The sequence below is a fragment of the Balaenoptera ricei genome, chromosome 6 (genome assembly GCF_028023285.1).
Source record: "Balaenoptera ricei isolate mBalRic1 chromosome 6, mBalRic1.hap2, whole genome shotgun sequence".
Taxonomy (NCBI): domain Eukaryota; kingdom Metazoa; phylum Chordata; class Mammalia; order Artiodactyla; family Balaenopteridae; genus Balaenoptera; species Balaenoptera ricei.
The window spans coordinates 65,943,878-65,970,418 of NC_082644.1; the positions used below are offsets into that span (position 1 = coordinate 65,943,878).

Consider the following 26,541-nt stretch of genomic DNA (forward strand, 5'->3'; position numbering starts at 1 on the left):
TATACTCATCCCACTAGCACTGTTTAATTTGTGGCATTTCCCCACTGGGAACATTCTTAATAATCAAGAGAAGTATTATACATACGCAACACATCTGTTCCCACAATACATTCAGAGGTATCAGTTACAACCACTTGGGTGTGTGAACTTTTCACTGAATAAAAGATAGTACAGACAAGTTTCAAGGGCCACAATGGTATGGCCTCTTTTACCATAGATAAGGTCAACTTTTGGCAGGAGTTACACGTCTGAGAGGACATGGTTTTTTCTATGACTGCTGGAGGACTTCAGTGTGGTAAATTCACCTTCTTTGTCCCCAAACTTTTTTTTTTTTTGGCAAGAAGCCCTATATTGTCACTGTTTACTAGTCACACCTGCTGGCAAGCATCTGCTAACACCGCAATAATGCCATCAAGACAGAAACTTTTGATTTGTCAACCAACAGACACTATTTACACAGGAAACACATTGGACATCAAAAAACTTTTCTCTAACACTTTATAAGTATTCATAGCACAAAAAAGTAACGTATCATTTAAATTATACATTTTTACAATGGTACATTAAATGGGCTCAGAGCCTTAATTTTTAATTTGATTTAAACATTGCTTTTAGTCTGATGACAACACCAATGGTGCAGAGTTCTGGAGATATGTTCAAAGCAGCACTCACCTGCGGCTTTTCTTCGGTTCCAGAGTCTCTGAGGCAGTCAATAGTGTTTTTGTCAAATGCATCCTTTAGGTTTTTCTGTGAGAATGCAGAACACTGCATGTATTCGACAGCCTTCAGGTCACAAAACAGCATTTCAGCAGTCTGCGGAGCGAGAGGTTTCTGTGTTCTTGGCAAGCTTCTCGATAATAGAGGGTATCACACTTCTGAGATCAATTTTGGTTCCAACAAACAAGGAGTCTTCAAACAATGGTGAATTATCTCAGGTACCGACTTTTCTTTCACATTTCCAAATAAGGGCCGAAGACCACTGAAAAAGACTAGAAATATATGTTTGTGGATAGCTGAGGGGTTGTTCTGTCAAATATCTTTCTTGTCCTGCAGGATCAAAAAGTCCATAAGTGTATGGCTCTCACCAGATACTGACTGCATAGTTGTCAGAAACCATGGAACGTATTCAGACATTAACTTATTGTTGTGTAGCATATCAAGACACATCTTACCAACAACACCATCACTCACAACACAAATTGTCTGCATTGCTGAAATATTTTTTACTCCACTGGAAATATTCCAAATATAATTTTGAACTCAGCTTCTCCAACTGATTTGAAGGACCTACCTGTTTTTCTGTTTTTTGGTTTTTGGTTTTTTTTGAGGCAAGGAATACGACTTTATTCGGAAAGCCGGAAGTCTGAGAAGATGGCAGACTAGTGTCTCCGATAAACCATCTTATCTGGGTCTAGATGCCAGTTGCTTTTATAGAATCAGAGAGGGAGAGGAGGTGAGGAAGTAAAGTAAAAGGGCCATCGGTCTTGCAAAACATCTCCTGGAATGACCAGCCTCAGTGAGAGGATGTGTTAGTTTCTTTTGTCTTGCAGCCATTCACAGGTGGGCAGGGTTTCCTGAGGCAGGCCATTATGTATGATTATAACAAAAGCAACGAAAAACAAAGGTTAAAGTCAAAGAAACAGATCCAGTGTGGAGTCCGATTTAGCTCTTCCCTGTTACAATTCCCCACTGTCAATGTTCATTCCACAATCTTGTGGAAAAAGGGGTGAAAATGTTCTAACTGCTCCGTCAGATGGATCTTTCTGAGAGTGTCTTCCATCGGCGTCAGTGTTCCAAATGCTGAGATTTGTCTTTTGTTCCACTTTGGAAGTGTCTACTTTACACCTGTAGACGTAAAAATATTCACAACCTAAAAGTTGAGAGTTATCAGGAATTTTGAGGGCTTCAAGCCCAGGAGGCTGCATCTCAAGTTAAGGAATTTAGTGTTTTTCTATGTATGGGAAGATGCAAGAGTCTGGGCTCACTGAAATCATTTCTTTGATATGCACCACAGCTATCTGGAGCCTGTATCCTGTATTTTCACATCCTGAGTGTCCTCAGGGCTCACCACAGGGAGTGGCTGCAGTCTGATGGCTGCTAGATGGCAGGTATTCTTCACCTTCCTGAATTTCCTCAGGGTTTATTAGCTCATGTTGGAGGGCTGCAATTGCAGATGACTGATCCTCTCCTCCTGGTCAGGAATCTAACCAATATTTGGGAGACATTTCACGATCAAATTTTGTCCCACGGTGCTGGAAGGCTCATCCCAGGTCAGGCAAAGATTCTTGATATGCCACTCCAGGTGCTATTTTTTGGATTAGGCCCTATTGATAATTAAAGATTCTCTGGATCTTCTAATTATGATCCAGGAGACATTTTCCTTTGCTGCTTCTTCCCATACCTAGATCATATTATTACAATTATTGTATGTTATAAAAGTGATCTATTTCCTTAAGATGTTTAGCCACAGGAGTTTTGTTGGAGGCCTGGTTACACACTGGGTACTGCAAGAGGCAACAATTTTATAAAACAGGATATAAGTAATGCACCTAGTAACATTGACATAGTGCAGCAGGGAGACACAAAGCACAAACAATTTGGAAATAAAGAACAAATTAAAACAATGATTGACATAAATATCAAATCCACAGGAGAGCCAGCTGGAGACAACAAATTCTGGCAGGATCAGGTAGAGAGAAAAAGATAAATGTTTCGTCTTTGTTTACAAAGGCATACTTTATCAACTTGTTGTAGGTCATCGCATAAGAGAGAAGGTTTTTCTGAAAAACAAAGATTAAAGCCAGTATATTTCCCAAAGTCATAAAGTTACAAATCATATTTACCACTTTATTCAGTTTCATGTAATTAATTCCCATTCATCTGGATGAAATAATCAGGTTTCTCAATAGTTTTGTCATATGTTACCCAGTCCAGTGATATTATCTAAAGGCTATCAGAAACATAGATTTCTTTAAAAGTTCTTTTTTATCAGTCTTCTTGAAAATCTTCATTTTGTAAAAGCATCAGGACAAAACTTAAAATAGCGTGGTTAAAGATTTGAGTACAATGTAATTAGCAGGAAACTTGGATATAACATTTTAGAATAACTAGTGTTATGATTGATAACATATCAGGACATATCAGATGTTAGGGATTCCATATAAATTTTGGAATATCTATATAAATGACATTTATCCATACACCATAACCTAAGGTTCATCTCCAATCACTTGACAATGTTTTTGAAGTAATTTAACACACCAAATAAAATTAGTTTGACATCTCTCTCTGAGATGTCTCAGAGACGTTCTTTCGAAGTATCTCAGAGTCAGGTGGAGACTAAAAAGCTTTATTCAGATTCTGATATTTAGGAAGTTTGTTAAAAATATCAAAAAGGTTTTTTTTTTAATTTTTGAATTTTATTTATTTTTTATACAGCAGGTTCTTATTAGTCATCCATTTTATACACATCAGTGTATACATGTCAATCCCAATCTCCCAATTCATCACACCCCCACCCCCACCCCCCGCCGCTTTCCCCCCTTGGTGTCCATACGTTTGTTCTCTACATCTGTGTCTCTATTTCTGCCCAGCAAACCAGTTCACCTGTACCATTTTTCTAGGTTCCACATATATGCGTTAATATATGATATTCGTTTTTCTCTTTCTGACTTACTTCACTCTGAATGACAGGCTCTAGATCCATCCACGTCTCTACAAATGACCCAATTTCATTCCTTTTTATGGCTGAGTAATATTCCATTGTATATATGTACCACATCTTCTTTATCCATTTGTCTTGTTGATGGGCATTCAGGTTGCTTCCATGACCTGGCTATTGTAAATAGTGCTGCAATGAACATTGGGGTGCATGTGTCTTTTTTTTTTTATAATTTTAAAAAATTTTTATTTATTTATTTATTTATTTTTGGCTACATTGGGTCTTCGTTGCCACGCGTGGGCTTTCTCTAGTTGTGGCGAGCAGGGGCTACTCTTCATTGTGGCGCGCAGTCTTCTCATCAGGGTGGCTTCTCTTGTTGCGGAGCACGGGCTCTAGGCACATGAGCTTCAGTAGTTGTGGCATGTGGGCTCAGTAGTTGTGGCTTATGGGCTCTAGAGCGCAGGCTCAGTAGTTGTGGTGCACGGGCTCAGCTGCTCCGTGGCATGTGGGATCTCCCTGGACCAGGGCTCGAACCCATGTCCCCTGCATTGGCAGGCGGATTCTTAACCACTCCACCACCAGGGAAGCCCCGTGCATGTGTCTTTTTGAATTATGGTTTTCTCTGGGTATATGCCCAGTAGTGGGATTGCTGGGTCATATGGTAATTCTATTTTTAGTTTTTTAAGGAACCTCCATACTGTTCTCCATAGTGGCTGTATCAATTTACATTCCCACCAACAGTGCAAAAGGGCTTCCTTTTCTCCACACCCTCTCCAGCATTTGTTGTTTGTAGATTTTCTGATGATGCCCATTCTAATTGGTGTGAGGTGATATACCTCATTGTAGTTTTGATTTGCATTTCTCTAATAATTAGTGATGCTGAGCAGCTTTTCATGTGCTTCTTGGCCATCTGTATGTCTTCTTTGGAGAAATGTCTATTTAGGTCTCCTGCCCATTTTTGGATTGGGTTGTTTGTTTTTTTAATATTGAGCTACATAAGCTGTTTATATACTTTGGAGATTAATCCTTTGTCCATTGATTTGTTTGCAAATATTTTCTCCCATTCTGAGGGTTGTCTTTTTGTCTTGATTGTAGTTTCCTTTGCTTTGCAAAAGCTTTTAAGTTTCATTAGGACCTACCTGTTTTTATTAGCCTGAAGGGTGCCTAGTAAAAAAGAAAGTGGAAGGGGGTTTAAGCCTTAATTGAGGAGGTGAGCCAAACTGACCAGATGATGGTGGTGGGTAAGACCACATACAGGAAGCACTGCAGAAAAAGTCTTAGACAGCAGGAGGGGCAAAGTTCAGCTGGCAGCTCACTCCACCAGACTGACAGTCACAACAGGAATGAAGGACATTGGTGGAAACTGCCCTACTGGCCCCTGCCTTCCCAAGCTCCAAAAGTGAGCACCTTGTGATGCCTCCAGAAGCCGTCGTGAAGAAGCAGTGTTCAGAAGCAGTCCGGAGGCCTTCACCTGTGCCTCCACCCTGCACCCCCATCCCAACAGCAATCTTCTGGGCAAACAGGTCAGGACCCCATCTAAAAAGGTGAGTGGGCCATTGTATAGGCAATGAACGCCTATGGTGTCAAACGCCAGACTGCTGTCAGTTACAGAAACATTCCCCTGGGACCCAGAGGTCTCCATGTGTCACGTGACTTTTTGGAGGTACATGAAAGGTGCATAAAGGCGAATCACCTGACGATCAACGGCTGTAGTGAGCGCCTTACCCCGCACACTTGGCGCCGCGTGAGCCTCCATGGCCTAGGGGGGTTACGTTACATTCCTCGGTCCAATTCCGTCCTCCGTGCTTCACCTGAACAAGGACCCCCTTTGCCTAATTTCCTGCCCCCTGAGGCCCGGAAAGCCCTGGCCAGGTGAGATGAACAGAAGGGAGGAACGGACCTAAACGGAGCTGCGGGAAGCGCCTCACACTGGGCTGAATCAGACGCGTCCGCGTGGCGACCTGGACCTATGGGAGTCCCCAGAGCGGTGACATCAGAAGCGCGACGTCAGAGACCACACGGCGGGCAGTGCCGCGGTGTCTAACCTGGACTCGGGGGGTCCTACCGCGTCCTTTATGCAAGGAGATTCTCTTCATTAACTCCACAATAGTATACATACAAATATGTTAAAGAACCAGTTCAGGGGGCTTCCCTGGTGGCGCAGTGGCGAAGAATCCACCTGCCAATGCAGGGGACACGGGTTCGAGCCCTGACCCGGGAAGATCCCACATGCCGCGGAGCAACTAAGCCCGTGCGCCACAACTACTGAGCCTGCGCCCTAGAGCTCGTGGGCCACAACCACTGAAGCCTGCGCGCCTAGAGCCCGTGCTCCGCAACAAGAGAAGCCACTGCAGTGAGAAGCCCGTGCACAGCAACAAAGACCCAACGCAGCCAAAAATAAAAATTAATTAATTAATTAAAAAAAAGAACCAGTTCATTCAACTTTTAAACGCCTTCGAGCGTCACTGTTGAAATTCAACACATCATGATTCTTTTCATTATTTCCAGAAAAATAGAATTCTTTGACACTCTTTAACTGGTTGGGTAAAAATCTCTGCCTGTAAGGAAACTCTTTCCAGCCCAATTTACCATTTGCTCCCATATACTTGGAATATGATTTACTGAGGGTAATATTAGAACATTTTCAATGTAATTATGCCAAGGCAGACTAAACACCTAGCTGGGAAAATTCTTTGACTTTTAGTTCCAGGATCTTCCTGGTGTTTTTCAACTATACTCCAAAACCTATTTTTCTCCCAGTTTTACTGAGATATAATTAACATGCAACATTGTATTTTAATTATATCTTGTATTTAGTTTAAGGTGTACAACATAACAATAACATAATAAATTATTATGTACAACATAATAATTTGATATATATACATATATAGTGAAATTATTACCTCACCTATTTTTATGTTATCGTATTTTTGCCACGATTGTTCTCAATAGTCCTACAGCATGCAAAATATGCTTGTTCATTTCTGTGAGTTTCCAGTAGGAAATGCTCAGAAATAACTGCTACATTGTAGACATTCAGAAGAGTATTTTGTATAAACCAAAATTAATTAATGAGGTAAAGTGCTAAGAATAATATCTTAGATAAATGCACTTATTTGGGCTGATGAAAGTTCTATGAAGCTCAAGTTTTTTGGTTTATTTCATGTTCATTTGACTAGTTTCTTAGATAGGCAAAGAAAAGTCCAATAAAATATCTGCAGAGCTCTATCTGAGCATGATCCAAATTATCCCCTAAAAACTGCTGCCACTTTGACTTTAAATTTCCTTGTGTTCTTCTTTGCGATTTCTGGGTGATGATATATCAAGCTGTATACTTAACGGAACCCAACAATTCTTAGTGGGGAAATTTATACAAAAATTACCCATGAGTGAATGAGTCTGTTTGGTGAATGATGTAAACTTTTGAAATGCACACTTTTTAATATAAGAATGAAAGAGCCTTTGTTTTTTGCTTGTATTTTTGGCCGCGCCACAGGGCTTGCAAGATCTTAGTTCCCCAACCAGGGACTGAACCCGGGCCCTCGGCAGTGAAACTGCAGAGTCCTAACCACCAGACCACCAGGGAATTCCCAGCCTTTGTTTTAAGGTATAATTTAATAATAGTGTTGTTAACCATTCTTTAATGTTGTTACCATTCTTTTTTTTTTTTTAATTTATTTATTTATTTTTAGCTGTGTTGAGTCTTTGTTTCTGTGCGAGGGCTTTCTCCAGTTGCGGCGAGTGGGGGCCACTCTTCATCGCGGTGCGCGGGCCTCTCACTATCGCGGCTTCTCTTGTTGCGGAGCACAAGCTCCAGACGCGCAGGCTCAGTAGCTGTGGCTCACGGGCCCAGTTGCTCCGCGGCATGTGGGATCTTCCCAGACCAGGGCTCGAACCCGTGTCCCCTGCATTGGCAGGCAGACTCTCAACCACTGCGCCACCAGGGAAGCCCTACCATTCTTGTATGATGGCTCTTCAAGTATCTAGATGAAGCAATTCTTTCTAAACCAATCACCTACAACAGGTGATTGGGTATCCATCTTTCTGCTACAAGACATCTCTATTTAGTCTGCACTTTTAGTCACCTGCTCTTTATTCCTTCCCAGTACTTCTCAGCTCAATATTTGTGCTTACTGTCACTTTATCATAATAGGTCTCCATTCCCCACAAGTCTTGGAACACCCACCTCTCTCGCTGTCTGGAATGCCCACTTCATGGGGATCTCATTGACTTTCTTCCCTTTCTGCCAACTTTTGCTTGTCATTCATTCCCATCTCACTGCAACATACCAACTAATATCTGTTTTCCCAAACGCCACTCATAGACTACATCTTGAAAATGACTCCATTCTCCGAGGTGTGGAAGAAAGAAGGCCCAACTGACCTCCCTCTCAAGGCAGACAGTTGTTGGTAGATGCCAGCTGGAAACTCAGCTGGGGCTGCTGGCCAGAAGCCTCAGTTCTCCTCCATATGGGTTTATTTGGGATTCCACACAGCAGCTGCTTAAGTCCAAGGAAGAGCATTCAAAGAGGACAGGCTTTGAGGTAGTCTTCCATTGTAGCTAATGCCAAACCTATTCCTTTGATATAAGGATCAGATATGAATTGTTTGGTTCAGAAGTGCATGATGCCAGGGCAGCTCAAAGAGAAAAATATTGTTTCATAAAATTGTTAAACCTAAATACCAAAGGAAAAGTTATACCTGATTTTGAAACATGTGTTTTAACAACGCAGCCTGAGGAAAGATGCCAACCAACCTCCACCTTTTAAAGGTGAAGGTGAATGAATTCTTCTGGTCCTAAGATGGGTTGGTAATCAAGACCATGAGGAAAGAGCAAACTAAACTGGAGGGTTAAACGTCGAAAAAATGATGGGGGTCAGTGTAATTAGTCTTAAGGGCCATAGGGATGACCCATTTTTTACAGGTGGGAGGCCTGCACTACCTTAAGCCTGAGAGACAGCCTACCAGAAATGAGAAGTGGCAAAAGGCCCGTGGATTTCCACGAATGAGGAAGAGTCCTAAATGACCAGTTGGTGGTGAAGGTCCTCCTGGTGGTGAGGTATTTTGGCTGTAGACATGGTAGAAAGTATTGGCCCCAGGAGGGAAAAATGAAAAAGCTGGTCACAGGGTCTGGAGAATATCCTGGAGGAACTAACTCTAGGGATCATGGTTTCAGAAAAAGAAGGGCCCAAGAGGCGAGGGACAGGACTGAGTCTGGCACCAAGCGACCTCCGCAGGCACCAACGCTCCGCTGGGCCCGGCCGTCAACTCCCGACCTCCAGAGAACTGCGAGCTTGAGGATCAAAAACCCAGGCAGGAGGGAGGGAGACGCAAGAGGGAAGAGATATGGGGATATATGTATATGTATAACTGATTCACTCTGTTATAAAGCAGAAACTAACACACCATTGTAAAGCAATCATACTCCAATAAAGATGTTAAAAAAAAAAAACTTGCCAAAATGTCACCCCCTGCCTCCAAAAGCAGATTAAAGAAGGGAGTGTCCAGAAATCAGGATGAAGAAAACTTAGAGAAGCCCCTTCTCCTATCAGTGGGCCACCAGGGTTTATCTGGGTAATGAAATGATAATAGGCCTTTTTGTCATCTTCTTTTTATAATTTATCCATTTAAATTTCAGTCAACATTTTAAAAATATCCAATCAGAATGACAGGCGTTTCCAGAAGTATCAGTTTTTCTAATCCTCACCCTTTTACAAATGTGAAAACAGGCTCAGTATGGCTACCAAGGAATTCTCCTGAATCATTGAAACTGTAAATTTGGGACCTAAGTCTAAATCAGTTTCTCATTTTATCTTGGTTAACTTCTTAAAATTCTGTTTAGGGACACGGGGAGGGAGAAGGGTAAGCTGGGAGGAAGTGAGAGAGTGGCATGGACATATATACACTACCAAATGTAAAATAGCTAGTGGGAAGCAGCCACATAGCACAGGGAGATCAGCTCCATGCTTTGTGACCACCTAGAAGGGTTGGATAGGGAGGGTGGGAGGGAGACGCCAGAGGGAGGGGATATGGGGATATATGTATACATATAGCTGATTCACTTTGTTATACAGCAGAAACTAACACAACATTGTAAAGCAATTATACTCCAATAAATGTTAAAAAACAAAACAAAAAAACCCCCGGCCAACTTGCAGTGTTCGCAGCTCGCTGAACGTGATAGCAGGCACACTGCAGCATACGCGAACACGAAGGAAAACTGCCGCGTCCCAGCGGTCTCCGCACCTCTTGACTGCCTGGTTCCAGATCCTTCACCTGCACCAGGCGCTGGGAAGGAAGAGAACTTGGGCTTGGGTGTCCCGACCTCGGAAAGGAAGGTAGCAGGACAAAGTGAACCAGTATTGAGAATGCCATTTGAAAGATTTTTCCAGGGGTGGGGTGGGGGTGGGGAGTAGATTGCCAGCGCACGCGCAGAAAGAGCTGGATGCCGATCCTCCTGACTGCCCATGGCCTCACGTGACCCAAGGAATGCGAGCACCATTAAGCCGGGTCCAAGCGAGTCACGTGGGTCAACTGACTGCCTACGCCACTCCGGTTCTTCCAGGTCCGCTCCGCGCAGCACAGAAGCTAAATCCACAGCCCGGAAGCTTCTTGCACCTTTGGAGCGGGACTTGGTCGTCACAGAACGGGGAGATACTCAGGCAGGAAAGAGGAATTGATGCCCAGTTACCCGCGGGATGCCTTTGGGGAGAGACCTCCGGAGCCAACGCCCTCCCTTGGAAATAGGTTTCCGTGCCCGCGCGCGGGCCATCTGGAGCGGGGACATCAGAGGCGTGGCCTCGGTGCTGCCGTGGATCCGAGAGCTCGCGTCGTGTGAAGGGACTCCCTTAGGCTCACGGCCCTACAGCCTCTGTCAAGTGGAAAGGTGCTGGGCGGGCTTAAAAGCCCTTGCTTAGGCCCCTTAAGCAAAGACTGAGTTGTAAGCTTCAGAGAGCACAAGTGCCATGTGTTGGAGGCACCAGTGTGGAGCATCTAATGTCCCTGCGGGTGTGAGCGTTCAGATGGGAAACCTGAACAGGAACTTCCACAGGAACGCTTGGACCGAGCCCATCTTGCGCTGAAATTGAGAAATTTGGAAGTGCAGGTGCACCCCGGTTCCATTCACTGTGTCAAAGGCAGCCTTGTTTTTGTACTTAAACACCCTTCAGGGTGTGCAGTTTAGGTCTTCTCTGCTGCCAGAGGCAGGAGGCACAACGTGCAAACGTTCAGCAAAGGTAAATTGAATTTTCTTAACTGCCTGAAAGCGTCTCACTGCCAGGCCCAATGGGACTTTTCTTCTATAGTGTTCTCAACTAAGAAAGATTAGCCCAATCCTAATGCTGGTCGGTGGATATGGGCAGACTCTTAATTGCTGTTTCCTATTTCAAGCTATATTATACTTTGGTGAAAAGACTCAGTTTCAATGCTACAAAACTCTAATTTCAGCTTATTTGAAAACCTCGGTGGTTCTAGTCCCAGATGTTTTCTTTGTTTTGAGGGGCAGTGAGGATAAAAGGAATGTGATATTAATGGTTATAAGACAAAAATACTGTTTATACACAAAACTTCTGAATTTGCCCTACACTAGCACACAGTTGGGAATATTCCTAATACAGTGTACAATTATCAGGCTTTAACTCTACTGAGTAGGCAAAGCGACATGAGTGATTAGAGGAGCAGTAATAAACATAATGATGCTGACATGGATAAACTGTCTATAATTACTGTCTAGATGACTCATCTCCCATGATCCCTCAAAGCTATTTCACTAGATTTTTCCCTCCATCAATCCATAAGATCACTTTCTTCTCCCTGACATGCTTTCTTGACTTCCAGGACACCCATTCTCTTGGTTTTCTCCTACTTCACTTCCTGCTCCTTCTCAGGTTTTTGCTGATTCGCTTTAATATTGCACCTGTTCAGGTGTTCTGTTGATGGACTGCTGATGTTTGGAAGGTTCATAAAATTAAGACACATAACTCATAAACTTTTTTTATTCTGTAATATTAATTTTTCTTGCCCTTATTTAAGCAATATTACTAATTATGTTATTATAATTAAGACTTTAATATTACTTAGGTTCTATTGACAGTAATAATCTAAATCAGGGGTCAGCTAACTACAGCCATGGGCCAAATCTGGTTTACCAACTTTTTGTAAATAAAGTTTCATTTCAATATAGCTATGTCCGTTTATTTATGTATTGTTTGTGGCTGGTTTTGAGCTATAACAGCAGAGTTGAGTAGTTGTCCTAGAGACTGACCCACAAAGTTTAAAATACTATTTATTGTCTAGAGCTTGGCAGAAAAAGCTTGCCAACCCCTGACCTAAATGACTAAAAATGTAAAATGCAATTGTGTTCTAAGTGTATAGATTTTAATATATTTTCCCCAAGTGTAAATTAAATTACTGTAAACATTTTTAAAATTATTTTCACACATTTTTAAGAAGTTATTTTTCTTCTAAAGTTTTCCGAATTATCTTCCAAAATTAAAAGGCAAAATGTGTTATAATTAAAGAATATAAAGATTTTAAGTCAAAATTATTAAGAGTTAGACAATCTTAATTTTTGGCAAATGTAATTAAATCTTACTAAATATTGTTATAAAAATAAAACTAATATGATTTTAGTGTTCACAGTCCATCCAGTTGCCAGTGTTAGTAGTCAGCATCATATTTTGTGTATATTAGGTCTTGACATTCATACAAAGGACTTTAAAGATAATATGAATTGTTTAATATTCTTAAGTGTTTCTCAGCCACAGCTGTTGCAGATACTGTGCTAATAACCTAATTCCTGAGTAATTCTGGAACCACTCATTGAAATATAAAGAGAAGCAAGAAATCAATTCTCCACACTGTTACGTAACTGTGCTATGTAAGAATCCCTTGCATTAATGCTATCTGAAAGGATTTGACAAAGTAATTTGTTACGTTCTCCTACTTAAGTGCTTCTGCTACTCAAAACCTTTCCAGTCTCTGAAGCAACATCCATCTATGACGTTGGCCATGCACAACCGAGGAGGCTTCTTAGCATTTGGACCCAATGTCATTTTCTTTTGAGGACACACAGCTAGAGATATGCTGGGGTGTTTATCTCCTGGGGCGTGAAGGGTAGCAGAACATACCACCCCAAAATATGCCACTTTGGCATCAGGATTATTTTTTGCTGAAGACAATTGAGAAAAAGCAGATATAAGGAAAGCTTTCTGCCCTCCCCCTATTTGCCTAAAAGCAGGACGTAAATTCATTAACATGTTCCCCCTCTTCTCTCTACCAGGAAGGACAAAAGTTAACTACTGGAGACAACTCTAGATGCTTTTTTCAGCCCAGAGACAGCACCAGAGGAATCTCCATAACACATCTTACCTTCCATTAGTTCCTCCATATATTTGCCTTCCCACAATTTGCTGCCCTAGAAACTCAAAAGTCTTTTCCTTTGCCTTGTCATTTATCTAAAAATTTATTGTTCTTTTTTTGAGATGCTATATAGGCCGAGTTCTAACCACTCTTTTGAGTTACTCACCTCCGAGTTGCTCCCATGTGTTTGCGTGATGCATACATTAATAAACTTTTTTTAAAATAAATTTATTATTTATTTATTTATGGCTGCATTGGGTCTCCGTTGCTACACACGGGCTTTTTCTAGTTGCAGCCAGCGGGGGCTATTCTTCGTTGTGGAGCGCCGGCTTCTCACTGCGGTGGCTTCTCTTGTTGTGGAGCACGGGCTCTAGGCACGGGCTCCAGTAGTTGTGGTTCACGGGCTCTAGAGCGCAGGCCCAGTAGTTGTGGCTCACGGGCATAGTTGCTCCGCGGCATGTGGAATCTTCCCAGACCAGGGCTCGAACCCGTGTCCCCTGCATTGGCAGGTGGATTCTTAACCACTGCGCCACCAGGGAAGCCTACGTTAATAAACTCTTTGTTTTTCTCTTAGTCTGTCTTGTCAGTCTAAATACAGGGCCCCAGCCAGAGAACCTAAGATGGCTAGAAGGAAAAGAAAATCTTTCCCTCCCCTATAGGCCTTAGCAGTTTAGCATGTTTCTGATATGTGGTGGCCACTACAGTGCAGGGTCCTCTTGCCCAGGTCAAAGAGTAAATACTGCCTTGTTGGGTACCTATGAAAGCCCTAAGCAGGCCACATCCTTTCAACAGACCATGGAGTACAAATGTAACCACGGTAAAAACATGGCCATTGGAAAAAAATGAAAGCCCGAATTAACCTCAGCAACTCCCTTATGCTGCTGTTAAAGTCACCCTGTTCTGACTCACAAGCCTCCATGTTTCCTTCTGGGGATGTCAGGAACTATTTGATGACAGGAATCTTCTACTAAATTGTCTACATATATGACTAATTACTTGATGCATTATCACCAAAAGCCTATAGCCTTTAAGAGGGCATACCATAGAAAGGATGCATTTAGAGTACCCAGCTAATTGCCAAAAGAAGATATGTGCTCCAAAGGAAGACATATCTTCGTATTAAATGGACCTAAGACTTCTCCACACATATATTTTAATGAATTTAACTCCTTTCTAACTTTTCAGTAATGGGAAATATAATAGTGTAATTTCACACTATTCAAAGGAAGCCTAAATTAAAGGCCAGGGGTCACAGAATTTGAAATAAAGAATCTTAGTCTAGCTGGAGGCACTTAATAAATACTAAAATTTAAACACGTGTAACTGAAAGCACCTCCGTTTTAACATGTAAAGTACATAATTTTCCCCTCTAAAAAAGAATGTGGAATGCTACAAATGTATTATAGCTTGTTAAATTAAAAATAAATGTGTGGGGACTTCCCTGGTGGCACAGTGGTTAGGAATCCGCCTGCCAATGCAAGGGACATAGGTTTGAGCCCTGGTCCGGGAGGATCCCACAGGCCGCGGAGCAACTAGGCCTGCGAGCCACAACTACTGAGCCCACGTGCCACAACTACTGAAGCCCACGTGCCTAGAGCCCGTGCTCTGCAACAAGAGAAGCCACCGCAATGAGAAGCTCACGCACTGCAACGAAGAGTAGCCCCTGCTCGCCGCAACTAGAGAAAGCCCGCGCGCAGCAACAAAGACCCAACGCAGCTATAAATTAATTAATTAATTAATTAATTTAAAAAAAAAGATCTTACCTGCCTTGAAGGTGGTAGAGCACTAGGCAGAAGAAGCCAGGTTCCTTGAGTAAATGCATGGAGCAAGACCCCACCAATCCATGTTAGACTATAATGTGAACAATAAATAAAACTTTATGGTGTTGAGCCCCCTAAAATTTAGGGTTATTTGCAACACTAGTTTGCCTGAATATCACACAATTATTACAAACTTTATAGAATTGTTGTCAGGAGCAAAGAAAAATAATCTTGCCTAAGAACAAAAGCTCAGGATCTAGACAGATGGGTGTCAAATCAATGAGTCCTCTTTTCTCTGATAAATGTTTCATTAATGAATCATATTGGTGCTCTAAAATATTTATTCCAAGCTAGGGAATTTTGTGTTAAAATACTTGTCAAACTTCAAAAGGTGATTAAATACATTACCAAGGAAATTTTTTTGTTAAGTATTTAAAAAATATATTTAATTATTTATTTGGCTGTGCCGGGTCTTAATTGTGGCACGTGGGATCTTCATTGCGGCCTGCAGGATCTTTAGTTGCAGCATGCAAACTCTTAGTTGCGGCATGTGGAATCTAGTTCCCTGACCAAGGATCGCACCCAGGGCCCCTGCATTGGGAGCTTGGAGTCTTAGCCACCAGGGAAGTCCCTGAACCAAGGAAATTTAATATTTTGCCTTAATTTAAAAAATTAACTGTGCGTGTTTCTCTATTGTGATGAATACGATTTATACACAAAATTGGGAGTTGAGGGCATAGCTTATTTGATTGATTCCATGCAAGAATTTGGATTCCTGATATAATATGGAATAGCTAAAAGTTTAAATAAATGTAATGTAAAACATGAAGTTTCAGTTGAAACGTAGTAAAGTTAGAGTGTAACTAAAATACCTCATATATTTTAAGAATTTGCTCTAGTAAAACTCAAGAATAAAACTACCCTAGTGGGTTTTTTTTTTTAAGATTTAAAAAAAATTAATTAATTTTTGGCTGCATTGGGTCTTTGCTGCATGCGGGCTTTCTCTAGTTGCGGCGAGCGGGGTCTACTCTCCATTGCGGTGCATGGGCTTCTCATTGCGGTGGCTTCTCTTGTTGTGGAGCACAGGCTCTAGGCATGCGGGCTTCAGTAGCTGTGGCACTCGAGCTCTAGAGCACAGGCTCAGTAGTTGTGGCACACGGGCTTAGTTGCTCTGTGGCATGTGGGATCTTCCCAGACCAGGGATCGAACCCGTGTCCCCTGCATTGGCAGGTGGATTCTTTTTTTTTTTTTTTAACATCTTTACTGGAGTATAATTGCTTTACAATGTTGTGTTAGTTTCTGCTGTATAACAAAGTGAATCAGCTATATGTATACATATATCCCCATATTCCCTCCCTCTGGCGTCTCCCTCCCACCCTCCCTAGCCCACCCCTCTAGGTGGTCACAAAGCATGGAGCTGATCTCCCTGTGCTATGTGGCTGCTTCCCACTAGCTACCTATTTTACATTTGGTAGTGTATATATGTCAATACTACTCTCTCACTTCGTCCCAGCTTATCCTTCCCTCTCCCCGTGTCCTCAAGTCCATTCTCTAGTCTGCATCTTTATTCCTGTCCTGGCAGGTGGATTCTTAACCACTGCACCACCAGGTAAGTCCCAAGGTTCTTTTTTTTTTTTTTTTGATGTGGACCATTTTTAAAGTTTTTATTGAATTTGTTACAATATTGCTTCTGTTTTATGTTTTGGTTTTTTGGCCATGAGGCATGTGGGATCTTAGCTCCCCGACCAGGGATTGAGCCTGCACCCGCTACATGGGAAGATGAAGTCTTAACCACTGGACCGCCAGGGAAGTCCCTGGTTGTTTTTTTCTTTTTTAAATCATTACTCTGCACTGTTATTTATTTGTTAATTTATTTGGTCACACCGCACAGCTTGTGGGATCTTTGTTCCCTGACCAGGGATCAAACCCGGGCCCTCAGCAGTGAAAGCACCGAGTCTCAACCACTGGACCGCCAGGGAATTACCCACCCTAGTGTTTTTAACTTAGAATTTTGAGTATTTTGGTTCAGGTCTCAAGAGTACAATTTGTTTTAAGGAAGTGGCCCTGCAGACCAATGTGGAGGGTTGGGTTTCCCTTTCATGCAGTGATTTCCAAACGAAGTTGATTAGGCCTTCTAACAGTTTATGAAAGCAGTAAACGTGGAGTTGCAAGCCTTCCCCTGAATTTCAAAAAGTTTACTAGGCACTGTGCTTTAGATGAAAGTGCATGGCCTGTGAGTATCACATACGTGGGTTCTTTACCCAGCTTGCTCTTTGATATAAAGCCCAGTTACTTCACCTCAATTTCTCATCTGTAAAATGGTGTTAGAAAAACTTAACTCAAGTTTTGTTTTTTGTTTTGGCTGCGCCGTGTGGCTTGTGGGATCTTAGTTCCCAGACCAGGGATCGAACCCGGGGCCTTGGCAGTGAAAGTGCAGAGTCCTAACCACTGGACTGCCAGGGAATTCCCCTTAACTCAAGTTTTAATTGTTAATTATACCTCAATAAAGGTGAGGGGAAAAGTACTCAGAGGACTGTTTTAAGACCTACATGAGACAATGTTTGTAGAGTCGGGCACACTGATGATACACAATCAGTGGTTCTTCTCTCCTGGCCCTCTCTGCAATAAAAACTACTGGTAACAATTACTAACAATAGGATGGAGAAGATAACCTGCATATTATTTTTATTTTTTAATTGCTATTACATCAGTTCAGTATGGGATCGTTTCTTTTAGAAATATTTATCCAAAGTTTTGTTTTGGCAGTATTACATGTATGCAGTTAAACAGATGAGAAACACAATTCTTTTCGTATTGTATTTGTTTTGGTAACCAAATTATCTTAAAATCTGGTGCATAATGATAAAACATCAATAAAAACTGTCCTTCAGATAGAGAACCACAGGATTAGTAAGTATGTCAGGGCATATTCTCAGAAATGAACACTAGATGGCAGCTTTCAGACAAGATTGTCTGGGTCAATGGCCCACTTTTGTTTTCCCCTCCTGACAAAACCCAAGCCAAGTCTTTTCCAAGTGTCTTTCTTACCCAGTGGATCCCACTTCCCCAGGGACCCTCCCACTTGCCTCCATCAGGACAATAGTTACTAACCTAGAAAAGAAAGCATCTGTAGAGGCTGCTAGAGAAGATTAAATTAAAAAAAGAGAAACCCAACAAAAAACTAACCTGCAAGCATTTCCCTCTATTATATTTTATTTTCCTTTTAAAATAATAAACACAAAGTGATTTCATCTTTGTGGTGATTGAGAGGGTGGAGCAGGGGTAGTAGGGAATCTTCTTGAATCAATTCTCAAGAACTCATTATGTTGTTCTTTATAACAGCAAGTAAGTTTTTTTTAGCTTGTTCTTTTTCTTTTTTTAAAAAAAAAACCTCTCTACTCTCTGCCTATTTTTCTTTCATTCATGCCTTAAAGTATTTATTAAGTATTTACAGTGTACAACTTGGTACTTACATCAGCTTGGTGCTGAGGGTGGGAGATGAGAAAGTATATTTGGATAAGGTCAACCCTCTACCCTTCAGACCACTGCAGTCATAGGGGAAATAAGACAGCGACATACATGTCAGAGTAAGGTACAATTTCTGGCAGGCACACTTTTGGTACCACAGCACAAACAAAGTCATATCAAGTGGCATTCTCTTTGTAATCAACAGATTTGTCCTTCTCTTTTGGAGACCTCTTATGTACATTCAGCAGTTTTACTCAGCTCAATGTGGCTAGCTCATCCTGGTTCTCTACTTTGTATAGCAACTGCTCTATTTTCCAAAGTCTAAATTTTTTCCCCCAGCACTTGACAGAGCTCACACTGATGGTCTCTTTATGATTTTTGCTTCATTAATACTGTGGTCTGGGACTTCCCTGGTGGTGCAGTGGTTAAGAATCCGCCTACCAATGCAGGGGACACGGGTTCGATCCCTGGTCCAGGAAGATCCCACATGCCACAGAGCAACTAAGCCCGTGTGCCACAACTACTGAAACCCACGTGCCTAGAGCCCGTGCTCCACAACAAGAGAAGCCACCGCAATGAGAAGCCCGTGCACCGCAACAAAGAGTAGTCCCCGCTCGCCACAACTAGAGAAAGTCCAGTGCAGCAATGAAGACCCACTGCAGCCAAAAGTAAATAAAATAAAATGAATTTATTTAAAAAAAATACTATGGTCTGAATGTTTATGTCCCCCTCCCCAAAATTTATATTTTGAAATCCCAGTGCCTAATGTGATGGTATTAGGATGGGGAGCCTTTGGGAGGTGCTTAGGTCATGAGGGTAAAGCCCTCATCAAGGGTGGAAGATTAATGCTCTTATAAAAGAGACCCCAGAGGGTTTGCCTACCACTTCAACTATGTGAGGACATAGCAAGAAGGCACAGCTATGAACCAGGCAACCATGCTGGTGCCTTAATCTTGGACTTCCCAACCTCCAGAGCAGTGAGAAATAAAGTTCTGTTGTTTATAAGCTAGCCAGTCTGTGACATTTTGTTATGGCAGCCCGAATGGACTAAGACAATTAATGACCCTTTCTGTTTCTGAAAATTGTACTGATTTATGTTTTATCTTCTCAGAAACTTGTAACATTTTTCAGATTTCTTCACTAGTTCTTTCTCAAAGTCCATCTTAAATTCATTTCCCTCTGCCTTTTGCCTACTTTCTTAGAGCCCTGATTGTAATTTTAAACCCAGCCTTCTTAACAGTGAGTTGTATTCTGAAGTGACCATGAATCAAAAGAGTCCTCAGCTCCTGTTATCTTCTGTTAATGTTTGGACACATCCTTAGGAATTTCTGTTCTTTTTTTTTTTTTTTTTCTTTCAAGTGAGGCTTATTTTCAACAACTTGGGACTTCATTATCTTGTATATTCTACTTTTTTATAGAAAGGAACTTTCTCTAGACTAAAATAATACATGCACCAACCCACAACAAGGCCATAATAATGACAGGCTTCAAGGCCACTCTGTGAATGTCAGGCCTCACTGTTAAGTGCTACAGGAAGCTCAGCCTGAGTTGACTGTTTTCTTCTTGGGGATTTTTCACCTGACCTAACTTCCTGTGTAGGTGCCCTAGTGGCTAAATCCTCCTTAATGCTCAAGTTGGGGTATGTTCCTTTGACAATGAGTTCTAATAGGGAACGCCCTTTCCCTCCACGCACTGTTTGACCCAGAAAAAGAGCTCCAGAACTGCTATTCCTGTGAGGGTTCTGGGTCAAAGGTGAAGAGGTAGGCAGGAAGAAGAGGGGCAGGCTAGCTCTGTGGGGTACAGCCCACTTCTTTGATCTCTGAGTGCCATGCCCTCCCTCCCTTGCCTCCACCTCTCCTCCACCTCGAATGGCCTACAGCCTCCTCCCAAGTTCCTGCAACTCCCCTGCTTCCCTCCACCTCCACCGCCAGAGCACACCCACTCCTCGGGCCTGGGGCTGTGTGCCTAAACTTCCCTCATGGACAACAGAGATAGAGATAGCTTTACTGGGGGAAAAAAGACCTTATTTTTAGTAGAATAGAAACTGGGAGACCTTGGTTTTTCTCTATCCAGAACCAATTTACTTTGCTGTTATTTCCTGCTTCTTGCTTTTCTCATCTATCTATGTGTTGGCTGGAAGAAGTTCAATCTGTAGTTTTGCGTGTGTTAACGTAGCTGATTTCTTCCTAATTGGAAATGAGTCTATAGCATTTACTTATCTAATATGAAATATAACACACATACTGAAAACTACATAGAACAGTACACTATTTAAATAATCATAAAACAAAAAAAAGAAATAATCATAAAACAAAACTCCTTAAACACTGTCCACAACTATACTAGTTTTGTAATAACCCCACAACTGCCACCCTCCCTCTAAGATCACAACCCTCTCTCCTCCAGAGGTAAATTCCACTCTGATTTCCTTAGGAATCACTCTCCTGCTTTACTTTCCCCGCCTCCCCCTTTTTAGTATCATTACCTCAGTGTGCATACCTAGCAGTGCACTTTGGTTTTGACCGTTACTGAGGGTTACGTATGTAGATTTACACTCTGCATATTTTATTTGTGCTTTGCCTCTTTCCCTCAACATTGTGATATTTATCCATGTTGCATTTACCTGTAATTTGTTCCTATTCATTGATAAACGGCTTTCTATTGTATGAATATAGCACACTCTTCTCATGTTCACAGATAACGGGATTGTTTCTATTTGGGGCTCTCAGGGACATTCTCGTCCATATAGCCCGGAGTACAGGTGCTTATGTATCACTTGTGGATTTTGTTAAGATGCAGAGTCTGGTTCAGAAGGTCTGCAGTGGGGCCCATAAATTTATATTTCTAACAGATTGTTGAGAGATGCTCAATGTTTAGCTGGGAGTGAATGTGCTAGGTCATAGGGTATCTGGATCTTCAATTTTCTAAACAACATGAAACTGTTTGGAAAGTTGTTGCATCTATTTACACTTTCTCCAGCAGTGTTTGTTTTTGTTGCTCATCATACATGCCAGTGTTGGTTATTGTCAGATTCTTAATATTTGTCAACCAGAGGGGTGATTTAAACTTGCATTTTTCTGGATATTTATGAGATTGAATGGCTTTTTACAATTTATTTTATCCAAAGAAATCCATTTGGATTTCTTCTTTTTGGAAAATGTTTGCGGTTCCCCTCACCACCAATTTTATTTGTCTTTTTCTCACGGAAAAAACTGCTGTCCCTTTGACCACTGCTGGGGAGGAAAAACTTTTCCTCCAACCTCTTAAATTCAGAAGGGGGACCTGATAATTAAACTGACAAAAGACCATTACCAAGAGTAAAAGGTTTATTCATATGTATCTGGAGCTAACTAAGGAGGTAGCTTATATACCTAACTTAGTAGGGAAAAGGGACTGGGGAGAACTTATATACCTAACTTAATAGGGCTTATATACCTAACTTAGTAGGGAAAAGGGACTGGGGAGAACCGGCTTCTATGGGAAGAACAAATAGGTTTCTTTAGGGAAGACAAATGGGTTTTTAGAAGAACAAATGGGGAAGAAAGTTTGTGATAATGTTTGTTTATGCTGGTGTGAGGGTCTTTCCTTCTTCTTTATGGCCATGAAACCCCTGGGAGAGGGATTTATAGTGGTTTACTCTTGGTCTCTCTCCTGGGAGTAGACCCACGATGAAGAGGGAATTTTTGGCAGCCTCATTTCCCAGAAGTTTCTGCTTTTAGTCAAATAAGGGAAGCTCTAAGAATGCTTCTTTCTGCACCCGTTGATTGTCAAAAGTCTTCAACTTAAAATAATGCTCATACTAATTCTGGGGTTCTTAATATGTCCCTACACCATCATGTAAATTTCTAAGTATTTTTTTCTTCTTGAGGTTTCTAACTGATGACGTATCAAGCTATAATTAACCACTTGCTTGTTACTGGAGAAATTTAGCTTTATTTTTGGACCTTTTATATTAACAATGCTTCCAAAGGTACTCAATTTGTATTGTTTTATTTATCTTATTAATTTAATTTATTAAAAAGAAAGAGGATTTCTGGTGTCCATTTTCAGTAGAATTAAATACCAGATAGGTAAGCATTTGTACTTTAGCTGACTTGTTAGAGATGCTTTTCAGCAGTCTAAGCAAGAATGAACCTTTTAGATACATTGTGTTGATTTGGGGGATACAGTTCTTACCTTTCTGACAAGAGGACTCTTGAAGTTGACTTAACTTGGTGAAATTAAGGGCAAATCATCAGAACTTTTGTCTTTCCATTTCCCTACCAACTTCTCTTGTTCTAGGGGAAACAAAACAAATAAAATCAGGATAATGATATCTTTTTTCCCTAAGCTTTACAGTTCTTCTAGAATTTTTAGAACCCACTAAGGTTCTCTTTCTCTCTCATTTGTTTGTTTCCTTTTGCCAAATACCTCCCCGCCCCCTTTTTTTTCCATGTCTGACAGAAGCCCAGAGTGAAATATGCTCCATCACAGCAAATGAATTAACCCTGGCAGAAAATTTTCCTTTCAAATTTTCCTAACCATATTGACATTTATCCCTGCTGCAAGTCCTTTTAATATGACGTAAAATGTATATTAAGAACTAATGAATAAAACAAACCAATAGGAAAGCGAGCAAGGATTTGCAATATGTTCCCAGAAAAGAAAATATAAATGGCTCCTAAATATAAGATGCTCATCTCCTAACAGAAATGAAAATTAAAGCTATTACGTGATACAATGGCAATCTTATCAAATCATCAAAGACAAAAAAATATGCTAGGGACTTCCCTGGTGGTGCAGTGGTTGAGAATCTGCCTGCCAATGCAGGGGACACAGATTCAAGCCCTGGTCTGGGAAGATCCCACATGCCGTGGAGCAACTAAGCCCATGCACCACAACTACTGAGCCCGCGTGCCACAACTACCGAAGCCTGCATGCCTAGAGTCCAAGCTCTGCAACAAGAGAAGCCACCGCAATGAGAAGCCCACACGCTGCAACCAAGAGTAGCCCCCACTCACCGCAACTAGAGAAAGCCCGTGTGCATCAACGAAGACCCAACAACAAACACCCAATGCAGCCAAAAATAAATAAATAAATTTAAAAAAATAAGTATGCGAATATTTTGTTGATGAGTTTATGGGGAATATATATTCATTGCTCGTGAAAGTTAAATTAGTATAATGCTTACAGAAGTTAAATTAGTACAATCCTTACAGAAGGCAGTTTGACACTTGTCTATCAACATCTCAAATGCATATAACTTTTGACACAGAAACTAACTTCTAGAAATTTATATCATCATACACTTGCACAATTACAAAACAGTTTATTTTTCATTACAGCATTATTATAATAGGCAGAAGACTGGAAAGATCCCAAATGCCCATCAATAGGAAACTGGTAAAAAAAAAATATTATAGGATATATGTACCATGGAATACTATACAACTCTACAAAAAAAAGGATAATCCTATATACTCATATGGAAAACAAAAATGTTTTTAAATGAAAAAAGCAGGATACAGGGACTTCCCTGGTGGTGCAGTGATTAAGGATCCGCCTGCCAATGCAGGGGACATGGGTTCGAGCCCTGGTCCGGGAAGATTCCACATGCCACGGAGCAACTAAGCCCATGCACCACAACTACTGAGCCCACATGCCACAACTACTGAAGCCCGCACGCCTAGGGCCCATGCTCCACAACAAGAGAAGCCACCGCAATGAGAAGCCCGCGCACTGCAGCGAAGAGCAGCCCCCACTCACCGCAACTAGAGAAAGCACGCACGCAGCAACGAAGACCCAAAGCAGCCAAAACAAAAAACAAAAAACAAACAAAAACAAACCAGGAGGACTTCCCAGGTGGCACAGTGGTTAAGAACCCGCCTGCCAATGCAGGGAACACGGGTTCGAGCCCTGGTCCAGGAAGATCCCACATGCCGCGGAGCAACTAAGCCCGTACGCCACAACTACTGAGCCTGCGCTCTAGAGCCCACGAGCCACAACTACTGAGTCCACGCGCCTAGAGCCCGTGCTCCGCAACAAGAGAAGCCACCACAGTGAGAAGCCCACGCACACCAAGAAGAGTAGTCCCCGCTCGCCACAACTAGAGAGAGCCTGTGCACACCAACGAGGACCCAACACAGCCAAAAATAAATAAATAAATAAAATAAATTTATTTAAAAAACAAAAAACAAACAAACAAACAAACATACAAACAAACCAGGATACAGAACATTGTATAAAATAGTTTACTATTTGTGTCAAAAAAAGAAAGAAAATAAGTGTATTTGTATTTCCTCCCAACTAGTTGTCTTTGGGATAGGGTGCATTTGGAACAGAGCAAATAGGTTGCAAGGATGTGAAACAGATTTTTCACTATATACTTTTTTACATTTCAATATTTGAATCACATGACTATAAAACATTTTACCAAACACGTTAAAAATAGATTGAATTTTTAAAAATCACTGAAACTCTTATCTTTAGTAGCAGAAGTTTTGAGAGTAATTCCTTAGAATTAAGTTTGCTTAACTATAAAGAAAAAGCAGGAGATCCATTTATAACAACTCCTGATAATGTGATAAGAAGTGCACTGAATGCTTTATTCCATGGTTCAGAGTGAAAGAACATTGTTTTGAACTGCAGACCTACCAAGAGCATTAACACAAGGCTACCAACATGTGCGCTGGACAGATAAATCATATACTTTATCTTTAAACCTGACATAGAGGAGTCATTCATTCATTCAATAAAAACATTTCACAATGTGCTAGACTGGTTCATAAAAGTGTTTTCAACAAGCTAATCTTAAAAGACAAACAGGCAGCTATTTGTTTTATTTTTAAGCATTTAAAAGTATTACTTTTTCATGACATTTGAAATGATCAGACAGCCTCATCTTTATTTGCTAAAACAGGAATTTCGCTGTTGCATGTCTGGTGCAGAGACAACGTCACTTTAAAATAGTCTTCTTACTAATAATAAAAAATACTGTTCTTGTAAGGATCAGGTTTGAATTGTTTGGTAATACCAAGGTAGTACAAAGAAAAAAAAAGTTTTAATAAAACAGTACACCTAATAACCAGAGGAAAATACTTTTGAGATTTTGGAAGCATTTGTTTCGATACAGTAGCCAGATAATATTATGTCAAATATCATAGGAGGAGCGGATGGGAGATGCCACGTCCAGCAGTATAAATGTCTACAGACGGTAGTGGTGGACTGTAATGGTGGATTAGTCCTACTACCATGGTGTAGGGATGGAAATCAAGGACAAGGAAGGTATGTTTTGAACTGGGGAGCTAAAAATCTAAAAAATCCAGGTCAATTTATAGTTATACTTTATATACCCATAAGGGCCATGGCGCAGGTCCAGTACCGGTGGGAGGTCAGCTTAGAGTTAAGCCTCGGGGAATGTAGAGGCTAATGGTCAGAAATCCAGAAAAAAGTCGTGTAAGGCCCGAAACCCCTTAGCGGAGGAGAGGGAGACGATGATTCTCCTAAGGATGAGAATAAGCTCCTAGGACACCGGCTCACTCCCAGGAAGTCCCAAGGGAGACAGAAGGTGACGGTGACGTGGCCGCATCATGAGTCACTAAGACGCACGCTCCTCACTCCAGCTCTCTCGAGAGCACGTTACACAAGACAGAATCCCCGGGACCGCCGCTGGCCTGTGGCACTCTTCCCCAACCCTCAGCATGGCGATCACGACAGTCTCAGCAGATGGGGGCGAAGACCTCTTGTCCCGACACCCCTGACCTCCGGTTCCCCAATCACCTTCTCCCCCAGAGCCCAAGAGGGGCAGACAAGCGGACACACAGCTCTGGACCCGGGAGGAAGAAATGGTGGAAGTGTGGCTCGGGGGACAACGCAGGAGGCAGTCGTGTGTTGCGCATGCGGCAAAGGAAGGGGACCAAAGCCGCCGCGGAAGCAAAGACACACAGTCCAGAACTAGCACTCTCCAGCGCAAAGTCGCGCGCGACGCGGCATCACGTGACAGCTGAGCCAGCCATCTGTCACGTGATCCCTCGGTGGCGGGGAACCTTAGTAGGCAGTGGTAGCCCTTAGACCGTCACGTGAGCCTCTGATGGGTCTCAGGCTCCGGATCAGCTTCCATTACCTTTAGCTGCACCTAAACTGGCGCCGTCCTCTCGCATCTCCTTGCTTCCGGGAGATGGGGACGCCCCCCTCTTCATAAATAGGAAAGAAGTTTGAGCAGGCGGGGGGAACAGGTGCATAGAGCACCGAGCGAAAGTCCGCACCAACGCTCTAAGACCAGAGTGTAGCCATGCGTGTCCCGTGATACAAT

The 26,541-nt window shown here is 41.9% G+C and overlaps 1 long non-coding RNA gene and 1 pseudogene across 1 annotated transcript; one reads left to right on the forward strand and one right to left on the reverse strand.

Annotated features, from left to right (window-relative positions):
- Positions 1 to 562: 562 nt before the first annotated feature.
- LOC132367063 (cell division control protein 42 homolog) lies at positions 563 to 26,541 on the reverse strand (annotated as a pseudogene).
- On the forward strand, positions 10,198 to 13,250 carry LOC132367064 (uncharacterized). The gene is made up of 2 exons (XR_009503659.1): positions 10,198 to 10,898; positions 12,944 to 13,250. It is a non-coding gene; the product is annotated as an uncharacterized LOC132367064 (long non-coding RNA).